Source organism: Zalophus californianus, chromosome 1 (genome assembly GCF_009762305.2).
Source record: "Zalophus californianus isolate mZalCal1 chromosome 1, mZalCal1.pri.v2, whole genome shotgun sequence".
Taxonomy (NCBI): domain Eukaryota; kingdom Metazoa; phylum Chordata; class Mammalia; order Carnivora; family Otariidae; genus Zalophus; species Zalophus californianus.
In genome coordinates, this window is record NC_045595.1 from 82,200,034 (window position 1) to 82,218,626 (window position 18,593).

General features: G+C 38.4%; 1 long non-coding RNA gene across 1 annotated transcript in view; it reads right to left on the reverse strand.

Moving 5' to 3' along the window:
- Positions 1 to 18,593, reverse strand: part of LOC113918849 — a 31,759-nt gene that overhangs the window by 4,919 nt on the left and 8,247 nt on the right. The window lies entirely within an intron of this gene.

Genomic DNA, 18,593 nt, shown 5'->3' on the forward strand with positions numbered 1-18,593 from the left:
GAGAAGAAATGAAATGAAAGGCAAAAAGCTACTCCCAACAAATAACTTTTACAACAGGTCCACAGAATGGAGGGGTTGGGTGAGTCTAACTTAACATTCTGTCTTTTGATCGCAGGTGAATTGGCTTGAATAGAAAGAAGTGTATGTGGTAGGCACCTAACAGCTAAATGCCATCAATTTTTTGTAAATGTGCTGAACCCAAACATATGCCTGCTGATTTCATCATATTTTCCCATAAGCAGATGAAATGTGGCCAAAGGCAGAAAATGTATCTGCTGCTAAATCAGAAGTTGACATATAAGCAAGGCTACAGGAAGGCTGCAACTGTAGCATATTTCATTTTCGTATAACCATGGAAGTCACTCTCTTTGGATGTACCTAGGACAAGGGAGCACATGTAAAATATAGTCCATAGATAATCCAGTGACATTCACAGCTAATAGTTTCACCTATCTTTGGAAATACGCCTTATCCATTCTGAGTTCAGTAGGTCCTAGGAAACATTCCATACTGCTGGCTAATGTCCTACAATGTGCTTTCTGCCCAATTTTTCTACCAAAACCATTCTCTTGGAAGTCATAGGAGACCTAGTGATCCCTAAATTCAAAAGCCTTTCCTGATCTTGACTTTTGTTGGCTTCTGTCTCATATTTGACCCACTTGCTCATTTCTCCCTTCCTCAGATTCCCTCTTTTCCTGGCTTCCCAGATAATACTGGTTTTCTTTTTCTCTCTGACCACTTATTCTTTGTTTTCTACTAACTCCTCCTGTGAAAGCCTATACACGTTCTGCCATCAGTCATAGCAATACCTAATATTCATTAACTTTTAAAAACTCTATTATCTTATTCAGTCTTCACATTCTCTCTATGAGGTAGGGGTCATTACCCCCATTATGTAGATATGAAAACTGATCCCTGAAGGTTAAATAACATGCACAAAGAAAGAAAGAAACAGAATCGATTTTAAATTCGATCCTATAATGCCTTTTTCCCTCTCTTTTTAAGGATCATAACTCTTTCCCTACTCTTTTCCTTTTCTGAATTCCAAATCTCATTTTCCCTTACCACAGCTTTCTAGGGTATCAAGTTTGCCCAGGTTTTTACATGCTCAGCATCTCCATTAGATGTCCTTCTAGCCCTCAAATTGAATAACAAAATTGAGCTCATTTTCTCTCCCCAATCTCCCTACATCCCAATCTCTGTAGTATTTACCCAATGAAGCAGTTTGGTAAAATATGCCGGGGAAACTATTGTGTTCTTTTATCATGACAAAAGGGTCTCATCAAAACTACTCAACTATTATGAAGGAAATAATCAGAATGGTTGTTGGTTGTTTATTGAATCAGGATGGCCCTAGAAAACACTGAACTAATTCCAACTCAAACAGGGGACTTCAAATTATGCCCAGAATGAGGGAGGATGAATAAGTATATAAATTGAGCAGTTCTGCCCCCAACCTCTACAAATCAGAAAGCCCCAGGCAGTACAAGTCCAGGCCAAAACCTACAGAGGTCAGCTAAGAGACAGCCAGATTTAGAATGGAATCAGTTAAATGGCCATTCATCTTGTAGCTTTCTCTCCCAAGCAGGGCCAAAATGACAAAGTCACCTGATCAAGAAAGTTACAAGCAAACCATCTATGAGGCTGGCAGCCACAGCTTCCAAGGCAGAAGCGAGAGTTGGCTTAGATGAATTAAAAAATTTTTAAACAAATCAGTGAATACTGCATTGCATCTAAAAATGCTTTGTACTGTGTATTGACATAATCTAGTTATCCAACCATTCTGGAAAGCATTTTGTAGCATGTATTAAAACCCATAAAAATGTTCAGATTTTTTAAGGTAGTTAATCTCCTTCTGAAGAGTTACAAATGATGTAACTAAAAGGGAAAATACATAGATACCATTTAGGCATCTTGGCCACTCATTTAATGATACTAAAGATTAGGAAATAACCTAGATGGCCAACAAAGGGGGAATACTTAATTAAATATGGCAAGATACTTGCTGGGAAGCTATTTTTAAAAATAATCATCATCATTTCACAGGCAGAATTAGCAAAATGTTTTTTAAAAATATGATTTGAGAGGTAAAAAAGTAAAATACAAAAGTGTTATCTATGACATGATTAAAACTACATAAAAAGTATACTTCATGTGAAAAGTATGAAAAAAATCTTATAGTGGTAGAATTGTAGGTGTTTTTAAAATTTAATTTTTAACTAAAAGGCAGCCTCCTGAATGGGAGAAGATATTTGCAAATGACAAAAATTAAAAATGGGCAGAAGACATGAACAGATATTTCTCCAAAGAAGACATACAGATGGCCAGCAGACATATGAAAAGATGCTCAACATCAAACATCATCAGGAAATGCAAATCAAAACTACAGTGAGATATCACACCTGTCTGAATGGCTAAAATCAAAAACACAAGAAACAACAATGTTGGTGAGTATGTGGAGAAAAAAGGAGCCCTCTTGCATTGTTGGTGGGCATGAAAACTGGTGCAGCTACTGTGGAAAACAGTAGGGAGGTTCCTCAAAATTTAAAAATAGAACTACCCTACAATCCAGTAATCACACTACTGAGTATTTACCCAAAAAATACAAAAACACTAATTCAAAGGGATATATGCACCCTATGTTTATAGCAGCATTATTTACAATAGCCCATTTATGGAAGTAGCCCAACTTTTCATCAATAGATGAATGGATAAAGAAAATGTGGTATATACATATATACACACATATTTGTATACACACACACACACACACACACACACACACACACACAATGGAATATCATTCAGCCATAAAAAAGAATGAAATCTTGCCATTTGCAATAACATGGTTGGAACTAGAGAGTATTATGTTAAGCAAAATAAGTTAGAGAAAGACAAATACCATATGAATTCACTCATATGTGGAACTCAAGAAACAAAACAAACGAGCAAAGGAAAAAAAGAGAGAGAGAGAAACCAAGAAACAGACTCTTAACTATAGAGAATAAACTAATGGTTACCAGAGGGGAGGTGGGTGGGAAGATGGGTGAAGTGGGCAATGGGCATTAAAGAGTGCACTTGTTGTGGTGAGCATGGGTATGTGCGGAGTTGTTGAGTCACTGTTCTGTACACCCGAAACTAATGTGACACTGTATGTTAACTATACGGGGATTAAAATAGAACAAAATAAAATAAGAATTTATAATAAGAAGTTTTTTTTATAAAAAGACCACCATTCAAATAAACATAATGCTAGTTGTAAGACACAATTACTATATAAGCACCCAGGTCAGCCCCAACCATGAAATATCCCTTTAGAAAGCCCTGGGTAATCTAGATAATTGACCATGAATGACCCTGTTTTTCCCGTTCTAAGTCCAAATTCCATTACTACGCCTTCTGTGTGGTTTTTGTTGTTGCTATTTTTAAGTACTGTAGGAAAATACTTTATTATTTTCTTTTAATTTTTTTGAGTATAGTTGACACACAGTGTTGCATTGGTTTCAGTTGTACCACGCGGTGATTCAACTTCTCTATACATTATGTCCCCCTCACCACAAGTGTAGCTACCATCTGCCAGAACACTATTACAATATCATTGACTATATTCCCTATGTTGTGTCTTTCATTCCCATGACTTATTCATTCCATAATTGGAAGCTTAGGTCTCCCACCCCCTTTGCCCATTTTGCCCCTCCCCCAACTCTATTCTATGTTTTAAATTCGCCAATAAAAAGTGAACCTGCAATCCCCTAGCCACTCTGCCCATGGACTCTAATAAAGGCAGAACCCTCAGCAGCACTCTCTCCCTCTCAATCTCTCTCTCTCTCACTCTCTCTGAGACTTCCTAGAATAGCCACTGGGCATGTCATGTGCTCTCCAAGACTTGTGAGTAATAAACTTTGCTTTTTTCACGTTAAAAAAATTGGGGGGGTATCTGGTTGGGTACCTGGGTGGCTCAGTTGGTTGAGCGTCCAACTCTTTGTTTCAGCTTAGGTCATGATATCAGGATCATGAGATCAAGCGCGAGTCCAGCTCCACATGCCGCCTGAAGTCTACTTGAGATTCTCTCCCTCTGCTCCTCCCATATCAGGCTCTCACACTCTGTCTCTGTCTCTGTCTCTGTCTCTCTCTCTCTAAAATAAAATAAATTAAATATTTTTTTAAAAATTTTAATTTTTATTTTCTTTCATGCTGTCATTACGTTTGTCTGGGCAACAAATCTTCATTTGTAAACAACTGGTGTTCACCCTGTCGATATGCAGCCCTAAAATAGTTGCAGGGAGTTTTGCATATGCAGCTGAGCTCTCTCCATTTCCCTCCTCAGGTTTCCCATCACCATTTGAAATTGCTGCTTGGCACAAGATTGATTTCATTCTAAAAACATGGGTAGCTTCTGAGGTCATCCAAATAAAGCAACCAGAAAATGAAAGGATGACATTTGGTAATGAGACTGTAAAATGACTGAAAGATAATATTCCCACTCCCATGTAGGCATTTCCTACCTTATCTACTGCTTATCATTAACCAGTATCACTTGGATTCAACCGTTAATTTGCCTTGTGCCCTTGGACAAGGTATTCGCCTTCTGTTTCCTTGTCTACAGTGCATGCGAACAAGTGCACACACAGATGCAGGTGCTGATCTGTAAGGTCTTGTCCTAATCTAGCCTCCTATAATTTTTCTGTCATCCTCATGAAAATGGAATATAGAGTTCTGAAGGAAGAATAAATTGACACAACCTTTCCTGAGGGCAACTTGGCAATATATATCAAGAGCCTTAAAAATACCCATACTCTTTGAATAACAATTCCATCTCTGTTTTTTTTTCCTAAGGAAATAATCACAGATGCCCACAAAGATTTGTGAATCAGGAAATTTACCTTATGCATAATGAAAAGAGAGAAAGAAGAAAGAAAAAGAAAGAAAGAAAGAAAGAAAGAAAGAAAGAAAGAAAGAAAGAAAGAAAGAAAGAAAGAAAGAAGAAAGAAAGAAAGAAAGAAAGAAAGAAGAAAGAAAGAAAGAAAGAAAGAAAGAAAGAAAGAAAGAAAGAAAGAAAGAAAGAAAGAAAGAAAGAAAGAAAGAAAGAAAGAAAGAAAGAAAGAAAGAAAAAGAAAGAAAGAGGAGGAGGGAGGGAGTGGGGAGGAAGGGAGGAAGGAAAGAAGGAAGGTTGGTTGGCTTGTGCCTACCAGGTACAAATTGGTTAAGTAACTGTTCTGAACTCATCAGAAAATATGTTTTAAAAGAATGTTTTATGACACAAACATAGTGTTCAGCAAAAAAATATTAAGTGAAAGAGCCAGTGGCTACATCATGAATAGATTAGATAAATTTATACAAATATAAACATATGTTTATGTGATACATATGTATATATAAAGAGAGAGGGCAAGTGAGGAGAGAAGAAAAGGGAAAAAGAGACTAGCTTTAAATCTAACTTTGCCACTAATTACTGGCTATGTGAACTTTGACAAGTTATTTAGCTTCTCTGTGCCTCCATTTTCCTGCTGTAAAATTGAGATAATAATAGGACTTAACTGATAGAACTATTTTGGGGACTGAGTTAATAATTTAAAGCTCTACCTCATCACCCAGCCTATACCACGCACACAGTAGATATTGGCTGGGTACTCAACTGAGACACGAGGAAACTATAACAAAAATCCTTTAGTGCCTATGTACTGAAACCACTGCACACAGCAGATTTGTTAAGGTCGCATGACAATCCTAAAGAATTACTAGGCAAAGATTCCCACTCCTAGGTTTCAGGTGAAGAAACTGAGAAACATAAAGGTGTCATTGACCCAGTGCTACCAAAGAAGTTAGTGGAAGAGCTGGAAGTAAAATCTCCCTTTTGTTCTTCTTTTCTATTTAAGAAATACTAAAGAATAATTTATACTATTTGAATTTTTTACCATGTGCATATATTACCTGATCAAAAAATCTTAATTATGACGTATTTTTAAATTAAAAAAAAATGAAAGGATGTTAAGGGAACATGCAGTCTCATTAGAGAGAAGAAATGGACTCTGCTACCAGTTCTTTGCCAACATGTCGGCTACCCAGCCATGAAAGCACCAAAGGCACCCACTACCTGACAATCTGTTCGGGTGAGTGCAGACTCTATTAAATTCTAAGCACACAGTTACTGTATAACTGCTAAGGTACAAGGAAGAGAATGCTGGGACAGACTATGGAGATTCCTTCATATCCCATGGATCCCTGGTAGACTATTTCAGAGAAATAGAGATGGAACAGAATCCTTGGCTCTTGGAGACCATCTAAGAAAATGTGAAGATGTCTAAAGTCTCTACTTGCACCTGGTGTTGCAAGTTAACTAAAAACTCTACTGAGTTCACCACTTCTTAGCATAAAAAGATTGTGTCCAATCTAATGAGAATTTACCCAATTTGCTTGGGGCAGTAATAAAAGCCTGACAGTGGAGCAATAGAAAAAGAAAAATAGGCATGACCTTTGACAATGTCAGGTAGAGGCAGGGGTCCTAACTTTGGTAGATAACAAAAAAGCATTCTCTGCAGGAGACATTTGAGAAGGCCTTCTCCAGTAAATTCAGCATGTTAGGTGGGATTCTACAGCAGATTCAGCCTCTCCATAACTGAACAGTGTTAAATTAATGCCTTCACCTCTCTGAGTCACACTCACCATCCAAGAAACGAGGCTCTCTTCTATTCCAATAGTCCTATAAGCAAATCAACAGACAATATAGAAGGTTCCTATAAGTGAGAAGTTCTAATGGAGAGACCACCTAAAATCTCCACTGCAATAAAATACCACTTAGAATGAAAGAAAATGATAAAGAAGAAACCCTTTCTTCATTCATGCAAATTTGCTGTGGATGTCAAGACTGCTGAATAGAATAATAGTGTGTCTGACTCACTGTCGCAAAATGTAAAATGCAGAAGAACAAAGCAGAGGCAGAAAAGGCAAAAATCATTATCTTCAAACTCGAAAAGAATTGGACTCATAAATTCCTCTTCTTCTGCTATCCATCCAGGATTAAAATATTCACCGTTCATTGCTTCAACCACATTCATGTGTTTAATGCTATACAGGGAAAGAGTCTGTAATCTAGCAGCTAATGCCAATGGTTCATCTTGGAGTACTAATGGGAAAAGGGGAAAAGGAAAATGTATTTGGTTTAAGAAAAAAAAATCTGTTGTCTTTACTCCAAATAATGTATTACAGAAATGTAGAGTAGGTGGAGGAGTACAGGTATAAAATACATTGTAAAAAGCAAAACAGAATCATTATCCACTAGGCACATGACAGTAGCTCCTGTTACTGTCTCCTCAATTCTGTTAACAGCCTCACAACCTCTCAGGTGTCATCTATGATGGCATCACATCCTCACCCCCACACCCAGTGGTCACCAGGTGTTTTAAGGCTCTTGTCTCCATTCCTCCCTCCCCTCCCCACCCTGCCCAAATGCCTGAGGTCAAGCCTTTATCATCTGTCAGACTCCAGCTGTCCAACTGTTTCCTTGCCTCAAGCGCCATCTTCCATATGACTGAGTCAGCTCTTTGGGTATAAATATTCATGGGTTTCCATTTGTCTCCAGCTCACAAGCCACTGACATAGGACAGACACAAACCGTTAAGATTGGCTTTGCTTGGCCCTCAAATGTTTCAAAAACAAAAATTATTAGCTTTCAGCATTTAAGTACCATGAGAGCTCACATTAAAAAATGTAATTTCAGGCTTCTCTTAGAAAATTGGGGATCAGCAATACAGAGTTCATACACTAGAAAAGCCACTATCGGTAAGAATGGAATCTCAGCTGCCTTCCTTAGAAGGAGCCTTACTCCTTGACTTACCAGGCTCACTATTTGGTCAGTATCACTCATTTATATTACATTCCTGACCTCTGTGGACCATTAAGTCTGTGACCTATAACCTACAATATCAAATCTAGATTTTTTTATCATGGCTTTCCAAGCCCTTCACAATACTGTTCAGATTAAACATGCCAGGCCCAATTTCTAGCCATGCCCTTCCCATAAACACCTGCCACTACACATCCTTCTCTACCACATGCCATGCTTCTGTGCCCATTATCAGGCTGGCTTTTATGCTCAGAATATCCTCTCTATTCTTGACTTGCTTGTAAAATCCATTAGTCAGTATGGATCAGCTCAAATGATACCACCTCTTTATCATCTTCCTTGATTATTTCTCCTAGAAGTCTCATCATTAGTGTTTTCATAACATTATTATAGCACTTATCAGGATGGATTAAAAATGTTAAGGATCAGGATCCCTCAATTTCAATGGGGATGACATCACCTTTATTTTCTCCATGGAATCTAGCATAAGTATGGCCAATAGTGGGTGTTCTATAAAAATTTGTTCAATCAATAAAATTGGACCCCAAGGACCATGACTGGGATGCTAATGCTATTCCATACTTCCCCATATGCCTCTTCAGTGAAGAGAAAACAGCTAAGTATCTTGCTCCAGAATCTCCCCAAAACATGCACCTGGTTCACTAATATCCTCGACCCATGACTTCTCTTTGAATAGAATGGTCTAGAGAAAATTTCATCTTAAATTCCTAGTTATCTGAGAATGACTTGGTTGCAACTCACTTCCCCCCTGCCAAACAGAAAACTGAATAATTCATGGATGCAGCAGAATGCTGGCCAAAGGTTCCTACATAGTCCGTCTGTGGGGGGCAACCAGAGAGGGCTTTGTGCAATTTTCTCTCCAACCCTATCACTAGGAAAACCATGCTTCCATCCTCTGCAATCAGAATTGACTCAACTCTTGTAATATTGTTCTGCTGAGACAAGAATCAGGATCATCACAACCATAACGTTAAAAACGTTACAGGCTTCATAAAAACAATCACATCAGCTATAAAACGGTAGGTGATCAAGGTTGCCGCTCCACTTTTCATCATAACTTAGATTGACGTGCCTGGATGGAGAAACAAATTATAGGTAATTCCTAGCCCACCTTCCATTATTGTAGAAAATGATACATTGCACCTATTTCCAGGCAGACTGCCACAGTGGTAAAGAGAGAATAAATGTTTTTCAAATGATAGGAAATAAGGCTGGAAAAGATCTTGCTGGAGAGATTTAGATAATAGTTTCTGAGAATTGGAGGCATCCCAAAATTGTTCTGGTGGATAAGGGGGTTCAAAGAGACAGCTGAAAAATCTTGATACTCACACCCCTCGTTCATTATGCATATAGCAGATAGTCTAGAATCTGACATGTCTTAAGTTGCCCAAGTTCATATCACTGGTACACAGATTGCATGCATGACCTTGATCAAGGTCCAACCTCTTTGTCTGTAAAAAATGTTTATGTCTTTATCTGTTTTAAAAACCAATACAAATCCTGCTGCTGAACCCCCTGCTGTTTAATTCTACGGAGTTCTTTTAAGGGTTAAATAAGACAATGTGTATGTGAGCATTAGACCAATGCCTAGAAGGAAGCAGATTCAAGTAAATCAATATTAGTGACCTTCTTCTACCCACATCTTTGAAGCTTTCTGCCATTCAAGGTGAACTACCCCCCTAACCCCTCCCCCTTACTCACATACACGGAGACACATGCAATACTTCCATCTCCCCTCCCACAAGACTCTACCCTTTCTTTTGCTTTGTCTCACCACATAGACAACCCCCTAGGTGTATGGAGGTATGCTTCTATCTCCCTATCAGGCCAAATTTAAGCCAGATATATGAACTTTTCCTTCAGGATATTTAAAAACAAAAAACAAAACACACACACACAAAACATGTCAAGAACTTTGGAGACCTCGCAAAAGCAACTCAAGGTAGAGTGACTCAAATGTCCCCAGGCTTCAACTTTTTCCTTCTCGGGCCTCCTTAAAAACTACTTGGAAATGCCCTGTCATGTCTCATTGCACTGCCTTGATCAGTGCTGACAGATCATGGAACCATTTGGAAGCTGATGAGGTATAAGTATTATGGTTCAAAACTCAGTGACACAGGTATTACAGTGACAGATGGCAGAGCCAGGTAAAAGAGATGAAATGCCCAGGGATGCCTGACTACAAGTCCTATTATTGCAGAGTGACTGTTCATTTGGAGACTGTCTGGAAAAGTTGTGCCAATTTCGTAAATCAGCATTAGTGGAAAAAACTCTTTCAATAGCAGCTGTAGATGGGAAATGTAGACAGCAGGGTGGGGATGACCCTTACCATGTCCCAGTGTTTAGATAGCCTGGCACTAGGCCCTTTTTCTCAGAGTGTTACTGAGTTTCTTTTACTTTGGAGGTGGGGGGATAGCCCCACCAAATAAACCTATTTGTTTCTTTTGCTGGGTGTTCTCCCTAGGCGGATCCATGGGGCAAAATTTCAAGCAGAGAAAGTTGGGGGAAGTGAAAAAACAGGTAGTGTGTGCTCTGGTGTTGCTCACTGGTACCTGTGCCCTGGAGAAAGACTTGATGTCTCACTGCACAGAATTGTTTGTCAAGCTGGACATTCCTTAGGCCACAGAAGTACTTCCACACAGATGCCTGTGGTTCTTTAATGGGTAGCTTCTATCTTCCTGCCTTCCCCCCTGAAATCCCTATGTCTCCCACCTTTCCCAACTGCTAACTCTTCCCCAAGAAGTTAACAAAATCCAGTCTCCTCTGGGTCATGGAAATTTTCAGGCTTGCAGTGAGGACTTTATGTCCCAGATTATTTTTCCAATATTAAGTTCTGCTCCTGGATAGAAAGCAGTGGGATGGATTTTATGCCAACATGCAGCAACAGAAAATAGATGTGATATTCAACTCCAGGGTGCAATTTGCTTTTTTTTTTTTTTTTTTTTTTTAAGTAGGCTCCACGCCCAGCATGGAGCCCAACATGGGTCTCAAACTCACAACCTTGAGATCAAGACCTGAGCCAAGATCAAGAGTCAGACACACAACTGACTGGGCCACTCAGCTGCCCCATGGGCGCAGTTTGCTTTTTTGACTGATTTATCTTTAGCTTCTGCTATCTAAGTACATTAGACATCCTATTTTTTGAAGGTTAATTGTCTACCAATAACTATCGATGTCTACATATAAGATTCCTATTTCCCCAGCTACCACTTTTTTGTGGACCTTATTTTGGTAAATACACATATACATGTGTATGTATGTGCTTCCCATGTTTGAAGCACACTGAAATAACTCCTTGGCACTGGGTCTTCCCACTTGAGGGAAGTCCAACCCTAAGGGATATACCATCAAACCAGGATAGAGGCAGGCTGTTAGATGGGTAGGTGCAGAGCACCACTATTAGCCTGGCCTTTCATCTGAAGCAAAGAAGGCTGAATACAGGACCAGAAGGATGAATGGACCCACAGGGGAAGTAGACACAGTCAGCCTAGGTCAGTTGGCTTATGACAGGAGGTTGATATCCTCCTCACAGCAAGTCTCAGCTGATCTTTCAGCCAAATCATTCTTTTTAGTACCATGTAGCAGCTTCACTTGGGTACAGGGCAAGGAAAAAATACTATTTCCAACCAACACTTCCAGCGAGATGTTCCTAAATTCTTTCTAGGCTAAAATTTCCTTGGTTACAGGCCCAGGTGTGGCTAAGAGACTGGACCCATACTTGACTCACTTGGGAAGAGAGTAAGAAAATGGAAGAAACCATTTTGGGTTTTCTCTAATGTCAATCCTTGTTATACCAATTAATATTAATAAATATAAGCTGGTAGAGTTGTCAAGTGAAGATAGGACAAAATAGATATGCTTCACAAATAAACTTTCATTTCTTTCTTTTCATTTGTGAGATATAATTGACATCTAACATTTCTAAGTTTAAGGTGTACAACATGTTGGTTTCATACACTTATATATTGCAATACGATTACTACCACATATTAGCTAACAGCTCCATTATATCACATAATTATCATTTCTTTTTTGTGGTGGGGACATTTACGTTCTAGTCTCCTAGCAATTTTCAAGTACATAATACAGGATTGTTAACTAAAATCACAATACTGTGCATTAGATCCCCAGAACCTATTCATCTTCCAATTACAAACTTGTACACTTTGACCAACATCTCCCCAGTTCCCCCACTCCTAAGGCCCTGGTAACCACCACTCTGCAATTTGTTCCTGTGAGTTTAGCTTTTTTAGATTCCACATATAAGTGACCAATGTCAAGGAAATTTTTCTCTATGTTTTCTTCTAGGAGTTTTATGGCTTCAGGTCTTGTGTTTAAGTCTTTAATCCATTTCAAATTAATTTTTGTGAGTGACGTAAAAGAGGATTCCAATATCATTTTTCTGCATTTAACTTCATTTAAAAAGAATAGTAGCAGGACTGCCCATATATCATATATATGGAAACCACTGAAGAGTGAAACCAAGATATGCAGAACTAGTTAGCTGATTGATTATTTAACTGGCTAATTACTCTGAATGTTTCTCAGTCCTGTAACAAGATTGAGGCTGATCAGAAAGACTTGTTGTAAATGTGAATATCACTGTGTCTGTCCCAGAGAAAGACACATTTTAAAATTTTGCCCTCAACAGATCCTTCTGTAAAATAAACATAGCTTACCTGTTACTCTTGTTATAGCAAAGAAAATATAAATGTTTTCTTTAGTGGAGAAATTTTGAATATATATTAGTCAAGTCCCAATCTAAATATAACATTTTCCTATTATTATACTCAAGGCTTTTTTTTCTTTTTTCAAGTTTTTATTCCAGTTAGTTAACATACAGTATAATATGAGTTTCAGATGTACAATTTAGTGATTCAACACTTACATACAACACTTGGTGCTCATCACAGCAAGTGCACTCCTTAATCCCCATCACCTATTTAATCCATCCCCTCCACCCACCTCCCTTCTGGTAACCATCAGTTTGTTCTCTGTAGTTAAGAGTCTGTTTCTTGGCTTTCTTCTCTCCACCCCCGTGTTCATTTGTTTTGTTTCTTAAATTCCACATATGAGTGAAATCATATGGTATTTGTCTTTCTCTGATGGACTTATTTCACTTAGCATAATACTCTCTAGCTCCATCCACGTCATTGTAAATGTCAGGATTTCATTCTTCTTTATGGCTGAGTAATATTCCATTGTGTACACATACCACTTCTTTTTTCTCCACTCATCAGTCGATGGACATTTGGGCTCTTTCCATAATTTGGCTGTTGTTGATAATGCTTCTATAAACACTGGGGTACATGTATCCTTCAAATTAGTATTTTTGTATCCTTTGCGTAAGTATCTAATAGTAGACATGACTTTTATAGACATTATGCCTGGTTTGTAATAGCTGTTAGGAAGAAGGTCATGTTGTCAACTTCTCCAAAGCTAAAAAACAAGGTAATCATCTCCAACACTGAAAGCCAGTAATTCCACACAGCAAATCAACCCATTCTGTTACTAACTTTTGCAGACTGCTTTATCTTGAAAAATCCAACTGAGAAATTTGCCGTTAAAATTTAAATATTTTATCGTAACTTTTGGAGACTCCTCTATGGCTAAAGTAGGCATTTGGAAATATTATCCAGATTAAAATTACAAGGGCTATGCTCTGTGCTATCAAATTAAAAGGTCCCTGGTAACCACTTGTTCATGATTTGGAACAAATTTCATTTTCCTTTCCAAGGAAAATCATGTCACTGCCCTTGGGTTTCTTCTCAACTCATCTTCCTGATAAGGTAAGGTTTTCTCAAGCTTCTTGAATTTTGTGAGAGGATGTCAACATTATCCAAAAAACAGCAAAACACTAAAGGCATAATAAGTGTGAGAGAATATTTCTAGTCCAAGTGATTGTCAGAAAGTATAACCGCAAATTCACTGACACTCAGGACTTATCAAAATTTTGGTCAAGGGAAATAATACTTCTAGAAAATTGCCTTAAAGACCAAGTAGTCCATCCACTCCTCTAAGATTCAAGACCATTTATCCTCAGATTGAACCATACCACTACAGAGCTATATATAAATGCAGCACCCTCTCTGCACCCTCTTTCCCTAAGGAAAAATTTAAAACTACTTCTACTAAATCACACTGGTATTATACCATCCCCACACACTGAGGAATGTTACTATAGGAATATTGTTGAGAAAGTTATTCATACCCTGTGTCATCATAAGAATGCACTACAGGTGAAAATTTCTCTCAACAATTAATAGATTGCTTCCTTTGAACAAATGTTTTGTTTAATCTTACAGATGTGTGAACTGTGTCTTGGGATTGCTTTTCTCTTTTATTGATTGTCAGAAAGTTCAGAGGCAAATACTGAGACCATTCTCCCAGGATCTTACAGTACATATCCTGCATTTTAATTTTACCCCTAGCTTTACCTTTTTTATACCTCTTATTTTTACCTTTACCTTTTACTTATTTTTACTTTTATCTTTACCTTTGTTTATATGTTTATTTTTGGTGTTGTATTGTCCTTGATTAGTTACTTTCAAGTATTGTAGAGCATTATGTTGATCATTTTTGGGGGGGAAGGATAATACTATTAAAAATAATTCAATTCAGTTAACTGAGCATCTACTATTTATATAGCATTTCCTTAGGCACCATGATACCTTTTCTTTTTTTTTTTAAAGATTTTATTTATTTATTTGAGAGAGAGAGCATGAGAGAGAGAGAGAGCACATGAGAGGGGGTAGGATCAGAGGGAGAAGCAGATTCCCTGCTGAGCAGGGAGCCCGATGTGGGACTCGATCCTGAGACTCCAGGATCATGACCCGAGCCGAAGGCAGTCACTTAACCAACTGAGCAACCCAGGCACCCCATGATACCTTTTCTATGACATCCTGCAACCCAAATACCTGACTGGAATCTGAACATTTAATTTAAGCCAGACAAAACTCCATCAATAGCAAGAATGGATGGGAAATTCTCCAAGGATTTTCAAGATCATAAAAGAGATTGCTCTGGGAATGTTTAGAACATTATATTTGTTTATCCCTAAAAGAAACAAAAGTTAGGGGGCACCTGGATGGCTCAGTCAGTTAAGCATTTGCTTTCGGCTCAGGTCATGATCCTGGGGTCCTGGGATCGAGCCCTGTGTCGGACTCCCTGCTCCATGGGGCATCTGCTTCTCCCTCTGTGCTTTCCCTGCTTATGCTCTCTCTCTTCTCTCTCTCTCAAATAAATAAATAAAATCTTAAAAAAAATAAAAGTTGGTAAGAGCCATTATTTTCCCAATAAATTAAGTAAATTTTGATTTAATGATATATTTATAAAAATAAATTGTTTCAAATCTTATTCCACAGTGACTGGGGGTTTAAAGTCAAGCTTTGATAAACTGTTTTCAGATTAAATTTGGGAATAAGATAAGGAGAAATTACTGAGTTATTTCCTTGATACTAACTGGACTTTAAAGAGATCCCATGCTCTTCATCAATAACAAACATGTATTGAATATTTACAACACTTAAAGCTGTCTTCCCATCCTCAAGAGGCCTGGAGTCTAATCCATTTCCTACATCCTCTCACAGAAGAGGTATAATTTTATTAGCTGTCTTTCAGCTTTCTTCATCTCTACTTTTTGTTGCATATATAAATATGAATGTTCTCTTGCATTTCTCTAGATCCAATGTATTTTTGCTAACAATCCTAATATGTTGGTATTAGTGAACCAAATTTACAAGGTTAACTGAGATTCTTTGCACATTTACATGCAAAAGGAAGCAGAATCAGTTTTACTTTAAGAGTCTCATTAATTTATTACTTGTTCTTACTTAAAATGAGACAACTTGGAGAACTACCCTTTCTCATAGCATGGTGACAGCAGTGTGGCTCTATAGATTTTCATCTCCACAGTAGCAGTGCAGCTAGTAATAACACAAGGTGCTGCAAGGACACCAATGCCATGTCTGTCACAGGGCCAAAGCTGGTCATGAAATCCATTACCTTGTGCTCATGGCTATCTTCACTAGTAATGACTGATGGAGGTCATTCTCATCAACCATGTCATAATGCCAGAAATTCAAGAGTCTCCTTCAGCAAGACACTCGGAATAAAAGCAGCCTCATAGTCGGTTTTGTTATTTGATGTTGTGTGAGAAACCCATGCCTGGAGCACTACTTGACAGCCACAGCCATTTGTGAGCAAATTCCTCCCCTTCAACTTCTCTGAACTGTTCAGCTTATAGAGCCTCATTAGTCCCTCTCCACCAAAACAGCTCCTTCTCTCTGCTGAAACTCAAAGAATAATGAGTGCCCACAGTTTGCTACACTGGAAGTTTCAACTCAGGTACCAAGATACCATAGGTATCAGATACCAAAATATACTGTCAAGCAGAAATGTTGATTTTCAAAGTAGACAACATAAATTAATCTAATGAGAGAGCTTCAGTGAAAACTTAAAAGGATCAAGAAGAGTATTAGAGGTTATAGATAGAGGATTGGTAAAGAAATTTCTTTGGAGAGAACTGTTCCCTTACTACAATGCTCATGCTCAATTTATCCTTCCAACAGCGGAGAGCAGGCAAACTAGCTCCACTCTTCATCTCAAACCAAGAGAGAGGCTTCACTTTATTCATATTAGCCAAAAACTGGAAAAGTCTAGGTACCCACAAATAGAAGAATGGATAAATAAACTGTGCCACAGTCGTAAAAAAGAATAATACTCATCAATAAAAAGGAAGTACTGATACATATAACAACATAAATGAGTCTCAGGAACACGCTAAGTAAAAGAATCCATACCCAGGTGAATACAAACTGGGTGATTTCATTTCTCACAGGTTTTAGAACACTAAATCTGATATGATGGGAAAACAAAACAACGGTTGCTTCTGGTGCGTGAGGGGTGTGGAGATTAATGTTGAAAAGGTACAAAGGACTTCCTGGGATAATGTCTCTTTCTTGATAGGACTTTGGATTACACAGGTGTATACATTACTCAAAACTCAATAAAAGTTTACTTGATGCTTACATTTCATTGTATATAAATTTTACATGTAAAAACAAACATATATTGAACTCTAGTTAATGATATGCACGGTGAGGATCACACAGAAGTATACAGATGTGTGTGTGCAGTTTATTTTGAAATGTATCAAAAATAAGATGAAGTAAGAGATGAGTAAGTGGATATATACATAATAAAATGAGCAAAGTAAAATGTAATCATAGTTGGTAAGTATATAGATGTTCACGGGACACCTTTTCAACTTCACTGAATATTGGAAAATTGTCATGATAAACTAGTGAGAAAAATAAAATAGCGGCTTCAACAGGACTCCTTGTCGGACTTGATGTCAGTCTCCTGGAATTAGACAAGCACGATAGATTACTGTCTGTCTCTGGTCTGCAAAATCAAAGGGCATGAGAGACAGGCTGGCCAGATGCTTTGGGGGTAGATAAAGGGTTGCTGTCCTGTTTAGTTTGCTCTCCTGTCCTCTCATCCAAGTTGCAAGGACAAAGGATGTACACGTGAGTGTTCCCTATGGACCAGATGTGGGTTCTACAGGAAAGAAATCAGTTTGGAGCCACTGTGACTCCTGTCCAAGAGGATCATATGAAGGGCAAAAGCTTAGAGGCATCATTTACAATGGGAGGTTTAGAGTCACAGGGGCCCAACAAGAGAGCCTCTAAAAAACTAACACAAGTGTTCATGACAAAAAGTATGCACCTACTCAGCCTAGAGAACACGGTCATCTTATCCTAGTACTAGTCAAGGTAGAACATCTGCCACTTTTTCACTGATTTCTGATCCACTGATTTCTAATCCAACAGTCAGTAACAGTATCTCACTCAGGGAAGGTGGTAAGCAAACAATAAGCCATCCACCTTTTTCTTGCACATACCCAGCCTTACCCTGACATACCCAAGGAAGCTGGCATGGATCGAAGGGAGGGAGTGGAGATAAGACCTATCTCAGAATAAAGTCAGAAGAATTATGTGGTATGTTGGACTGGACATTTTAACTTCTTAATCAAAATGCTGTCTTTCAACTTAAAGAGGCTGTAAAACTATCAGCTGTCCAGGAGGGACCAGGAAAACTATGGATCATGATGGTGGGAGGGAAAGAGTCCCACACTAAATAAATTTTAAATGTACAAGAAGTGTACTGGATGCCTTTCATGTTCCACCCAGATCCCCTTCAGCAGGTCACTGCACACACTCTGCTGTGAGTGTTGGCTCTTCATGGCTCACAACAATCCCCTGCTCTGGAGAACCATCTTCAGGAGAACAGAAGCCACCTCACCCAGATTACATCACTGTGCACTACCACCCTCAAATAGACAGTGGCCAGTGACAGATTCAGGAGGACAAAAGGTGGGATGTCAAAAGGGGCTTAATTCCATGGTACAATCAGTGCACCACAGATTCTCATGGACAAGGCTACAGGCAAACTTCAGTCAAAACCACATCCTTCCTGAGTTTTATTCCCCTGCCCTACCTGGCTTTCTTCACTCCCCTTCTAGCAATACCATCTCAGTGTGTCACTTGTACAGGAATCTACAATGCAGGCTCTGCTTTTAGAGACTCCTAACTAATAGAGTGGGGGACAAAAATAAAGTTGCATTTTTATAAAATTGTACCCATTCTAAAATACCTGGATTTGAATGCAAAGACAAACTCTTGTCTCTTGGCTGATCTTGTAGAGTCTCATTGCCCTGCCTGTTATT